The sequence below is a fragment of the Leptonychotes weddellii genome, chromosome 2, assembly GCF_054177405.1.
Source record: "Leptonychotes weddellii isolate Sample4059 chromosome 2, ASM5417740v2, whole genome shotgun sequence".
Classification (NCBI taxonomy): domain Eukaryota; kingdom Metazoa; phylum Chordata; class Mammalia; order Carnivora; family Phocidae; genus Leptonychotes; species Leptonychotes weddellii.
The window spans coordinates 23,529,998-23,536,323 of record NC_138370.1 but is presented as its reverse complement, the minus strand read 5'-3'; positions in this window follow the sequence as shown (position 1 = coordinate 23,536,323).

Below are 6,326 nucleotides of genomic sequence, written 5' to 3'. Positions count from 1 at the left end.
AGTTCTTCATTTCTAAAGAAAAGACAATTTAAGATTTTGATTGAGAGTTTTCAATAGAACAAGAAAAATTATTCAGTCTGACTGATCTTGATTCTGTGTGTATTGGCACAGGCCTGAGATGGGGTGGGAGTGGGGGAGTGTCCCACACTGCTGTAATTAGAGAGTGGGAGGAATAGAATTTTTCAAGATCAGAAGGCTGGTTTGCTCAGTCCTGATGTAGGGGTTCCTCTGTACAGGACTGTGTGCACAGCTGCCCTCTGCTGGATGGAATGACAATTTGCCCAAGTTCATTGAAACAATTCATTTACTAAAGTGTTCCCTTAGCATTTAACAAATATGACTTTCTTAGGTATTGGGTTGAGCTTCAGGGATACGGACATGGTGAAAACACAGTGCCTTCCTTCAAATGACTCACAGAGAATTGGGGAAGACTCATAAGAAAATCAGTGATTGCAATACAGTGGTAAGTGCTATAATAGGCATAAATACTATTAGATTACAGAGAAAATACTATTTATAGTCTACTTCGGTTTATTAACCGGTATGATTCCTGTTTGAGACCTCATCTAACAAAATTATGCAGAAATTCTGTAATTTTTACCATAGGGGTGGAGTTGACAGATAAAAACAGGCACACAGCTAAGAGATCACATACAAAATACTTATCGCATTGTTTCTTTTGTGGGAAAGCATCTCTCAAAATCAAAAGATTTAGAATTAAGTATGAAAATATTTAACAGGGGGGCACCTGGGTGGCTCAGTCGTTAAGCGTCTGCCTTCGGCTCAGGTCATGATCCCAGGGTCCTGGGATCGAGCCCCACATCGGGCTCCCTGCTCGGCGGGAGGCCTGCTTCTCCCTCTCCCACTCCCCCTGCTTGTGTTCCCTCTCTCGCTGTGTCTCTCTGTCAAATAAATAAATAAAATCTTTAAAAAAAAAGAAAAAAGAAAATATTTAACAGGGATGCCTGGGTGGCTCAGGTCATGATCCCAGGGTCCTGGGATGGAGTCCCGCTCAGCAGGGAGCCTGCTTCTCCCTCTGCTTGCCGCTCCCCTTTCTTGTGTTCTCTCTCTCTCTGACAAATAAATAAATAAATAAAATCTTTTAAAAATACATTTAAGAAAATTTTGGCATTTTAATGTGTCTGAGTAATCTTAGGAATCTAGTTGAAATTGTATAACTAAATAATCTTTTACACTATAATTTTAAGCTTAAATCTTAAGCTTACACTGTTGGAACACTTAAAAGATCTCAAGAATCACCATATTTATGCTTAACTTTTTAGCATTATAAATCACTTAATACTTGCGAAAATTTGTCAGTTGGACAACTAATACATACCAAAAAAGCACTGACTATATTAAATTTACAAGTGCAATTCAAAAATTAAATTCAATTATCTAGGTTTATAAAAGGGACCAAATGTTTAGGAAATGCCTTTTTTTGTTTTTTTTCAGAGAGGGAGAAGTGGGGGGAGGGGCAGAGGGAGAGGGAGAGAGAGAATCTTAAGCAGGTTCCACACCTAGCATGGAGCCCAAAGCAGGGCTCAATCTCACGACCCTGAGATCATGACCTGAGCTGAAATCAAGAGTCAGACCCTGGGCGCCTGGGTGGCTCAGTCGTTAAGCGGCTACCTTCGTGATCGAGCCCCGCATCGGGCTCCCTGCTCGGCGGGAAGCCTGCTTCTCCCTCTCCCACTCCCCCTGCTTGTGTTCCTGCTCTCGCTGTCTCTGTCTCTGTCAAATAAATAAATAAAATCTTAAAAAAAAAAAGAAAGAGTCAGACCCTTACGACTGAGCCACCCAGTCGCCCTACAAATGCCTTTTAAAGTAATTATTATACTTTAATACATTTATAAATCAAATAATAGGATTTGTAAGGTGGATTTAAAAGCTTTAGGAGGAACCAAGCTTTAAAATGTATAACCTTAATAAATAGCACATTAATTTTAAAAAAGCAAGGAACCCCAGAATAACCTTTTCTGGGCTTAAAACCAATCCTCAAGAACACCAAATGCATACATTGAAACCAGTCATTCACTGATAAATATTTATAGAGCATTTACTATGAGTAAAACACACAACACACAGTATGGGGTCTGAAGATAGAGCAGTTAACAAAAGAAACAGGAATGGGCTCAGTTTTGTGGATAAGGCATGGTGTTTGAGAGGATATGGGAATTACAGATTTTAGTCCAAGTAAGTAGACAAGAGTCAATGGGTAGAAGGAAGGGAAAATTCTTCTACAAATGAAATAGCTGAGTATTCCTATTTGGAGCCCAAGAAAAGATCCTGCAGTATAAAAAGAGGAGGTAAAAGTAATGTTTTAAATTCAAAGGAAGTGTATACATCTGAAAGAAAAACTAAGGGGCTCCTGGCTGGCTCAGTTGGTAGAGCATGTGACTCTTGATCTCGGGGTTGTGAGTTTGAGCCCCACGTTGGGTGTAGAGATTACTTAAAAATAAAATCTTTAAAAAAAAAGAAAGAAAAACTAATAGAAGAAACACGTAATTTTATAAAACATCTTTGTATTTGGAAAACTCAGAAAATATAGATAAACCCAGGGATGAAAGATGAGATTATAAATCAGTAGACTGTGATAAAAAGGAAGCAGGTAGAAATTAAGAAATTAAATTAGGTGCCAAGTAGAAGGAATGGCAGAGTTAGAAAAATCATCACTTTGTGATCATCACAGTAAAAGTTGATTCAGACAAAAAAAAATCAATGGATATCAAAATTATTAGGTAAAAGTTTGATGGGGAACAGGAAATGTATACAGTCTCAAGGTATATATAGTCTCAAATGACATATTAATTGTAAAGGAAAAAGTAACTTTATAGTGAAGAAATCTGGTGGACACCACCTTAAATGAGTGATCAAAGGTAAAATCACCAGTAATAGGACAAATGGATATAATGTTCTTCTTGATGTAATAGCCTGAGAAGGACCAACATCAGGCATGTGGTGTTCCTGCCAAAACTAAATAACCTGATTCTAATTATAGCAAACCCAATTTGAGAGACACACTACAAAACAACTGGCCTATACTCCTCAAAAATGTCAGTCATGAAATACAAAGCAAAGCTGAGAAAGCATTCTAGGTTTAAGGAAACTAAAGAGCGGGTCGCCTGGGTGGCTCAGCTGGTTGAGCGTCTGCCTTCAGCTCAGGTCATGATCCCGGGGTCCTGGGATTGAGCCCCATGTCACGCTTCCTGCTCTGCAGGAAGCCTGCTTCTCCCTCTCCCACTCCCCCTGCTTGTGTTCCCTTTCTCGCTGTGTCTCTCTCTGTCAAATAAATAAATAAAATCTATTTTAAAAAATAAATAAATAAATAAAACTTAATTTTGCCTGGTAATTGATGGACTCTTTTGCTTGCAGACTGGCTTTCCTGCAATTAGCAAAGTTTTTTTCTATAACAGCATTCATTATAGCATATAGAATATGACGTTTGTTCTTCTTGCTTCTTCAGGAAAACAGAAATGCAAATGTGTTTTTGTTCTTTGACCTTCATTTTTATTAGCTTCCTGTTTATCATTTTTCCTTTCTTTGTTCCTTTTTTCTGCTATCTGTGAGATCTTTTCTAATTTGTCCTACATGTCACTAATTCAGTTTTTATTTTATTTTATTTTGAATTTCCTATTTTGAAAAAACATTTTCAAAACTCAGAAAATCTCAGGAAGAATACAATGAACTTCTATTTTCACCTGGATTCACCAATTATTAACATTTTGATAGATTTGCTTTATTAGGATATCTATCTATGAACACATTATTACGTTAAGCAGACGCTTAAGAACTGAGCCACCCAGATGCCCCCAAAATTAAGTTTTAAAAGACTAATATTCAAACGTTGTGAAAGATGTAAAAATACGGAATTAATTCTGAATAACAGTTTTAACTATAATTAAAAAACAGAAGAAAGTAAAAACTATTGAAAATGAAAAATGTAATAAATTATTTAACACATAAACTCAGGGTCTAAAATTCCAGATATCAATGATATCAATGATTGGGAGGAAAATTATGTTAATTTCCTTAACTAATGAATAGGGAAATCAATAGATACTGTTTCATTTGATACTGTTTCATTAGAGTTGCCAGAGTCCAGCTCCAGCCGGGGTGGGTCTCTCGTAGGAAAGGACGGCGTCGGCGAATGAAGGGACACAGACACAGGATCAGGTTGCAAGCATCTCCTGCTGACAGGCTCGGAGGAATTTTATTTATATGTTAGGATATTTTTGTTTTTCCAAATCTTAGATCATTTTCTGGATTACAGCCATAGCCTTCCTTCATTTTTCCTTTGTAATGATTAACATGACCTTTATTGATTTCCGTTTATTGGCTTTCACTAAAACTAAAAAACAGTACGCAAAGAGAAAGGTGCTAGACAGAGCGTGACCATCTTGTTATTTTGTTCTATAGAAACTAATTCTTCATGGAATTAGTTTCATTATGATTGCTTAGATAGGCATAACTAAGATGAGTAGTCACCTTATCATGAAACCCCAGAAATATTCCCACAATTATAAAGATTGCCATAAACAAAATGAAAGAGAATAGCAGGAGCCAGCTGTGGAGTCTCCTGTTTTCAGGATCGTCCCCCATACTTGGACCTTGTCAAACAGCATGAGTAGCTTGGCTCGCGCCAAAGAGTATAGCTTCTACTAGTATTTAGTTAACAAAAGTATTTATACCCACCAAAACACTATAGGAAAACAAAAGAAAATATAGTCCCAGCGGTGCTGGGTGGCTCAGTAGGTAGAGCATCCGACTCTTGATTTACACTCAGATCATGATCTCAGGGTCATGAGATCAAGGCCCCTGTCGGGCTCTGCTCTCAGCACAGTCTGCTTGTCCCTCTTCCTCCGCTCACCCCCACCCCCAGCCTCACACTTGTGCTATCTCTAAAATAAATAAATAAAATCTTTAAAAATATATATGTAGTCCATGTATCAAAAGACATAAAACAAGAAACAACAAAAATGCATGAAAAGTAATATAAAACAAGATGACCGATGTCAGTTATACCTGGAAAGGGTTTGCAACCCCTTTTAAAAAAGAAATAAAAAAGCAAGGGTGTCTGGCTGGCTTAGTTGGTAGAGCGTGGGACTCTGGATCTCAGGGTTGTGAGTTCAAGCCCCAAACTGGGTGTAGAGATTACTTAAAAAAATAAAATGAAATAAAATCTAATTATACATTGTTTATTAAAAATGTAGGTAAACCAAATAGCACAGAAAAGTAAAAGGCTGGACAAAAAGAAACAGGATGCAAATGCAAACAGAAAGAAGCGGTAGCAATAATAGTACCAGTTTAAAGTAGAATTCAAAGGAGGAAAAAAACATTAAATCACATAAAGAGGGTGGGGGACGGGTGAAATAGGTGATGAGGATTAAGGAATGTACTTGTGATGAGCACCTGGTGCTGTATGGAGTGTTGAATCAATATATTGTATACCTGAAACTAATATAAAACTATATGCTAACTAACTGGAATTAAAATAAAAACTTTAAAAAATGGAGCGCCTGGGTGCCTCAGTAGGTTTAGCATCTGCCTTTGGCTCAGGTCATGATCCCAGGGTCCTGGGATCCAGCCCTGGGGCTCCCTGCTCAATGGGGAGTCTGCTTCTCCCTCTGCCCCTCTCCCCTGCTCGTGCTCTGTCTCTTGCTCGCTCTCTCTCTCTCAAATAAATAAAATCTGAAAAAAAAAATTTATAAATGTTATAAGGAGATTTATTCTACATTGATAAAAGATCTAATATATACAAAAATATAATCTTCATAAAGCTTTATGTACCAAATAATATAGCTCTACACACATGAGGAAAAAGCAGCCATAAATTTGAGGAGAAATTGATAGAAACACATTTCTCTGAGTGCATGTTTCTCTAATTTCTTGGAAAGATCAAAAGGCAAAACATTAAGCAGGAAAAAAAAAGATTTGAACAGTCTGAATAATGTGAGTAGTAAGACAGATATAATGTGTGTATGCTAAACTTTATACACTACAGAAAACAGCAATGGGAACTTTATAAATATCAACACACTTTAGGCTACATAAAAACTTCAATAAGCAAAATTGCACAGAACACATTTTCTGATTATATTGTAATTAAACTGGGAAATAAGAACAGAAAATACAACATCTAAACTACTCGGAAATTAAAAAGGTTTTTCCAAAATAACTCTTGACATAAAGAGTTATTTTGTATAAATACAAATTCTTTAGAAAATAACAATAATGAAAATACTAAATATAAAAACTCATAGCCAATGTATGACCTCAAAGGCAGAACTCAGGGTCTTACAAATGTTTTCTTTTTTTTTTTTTTT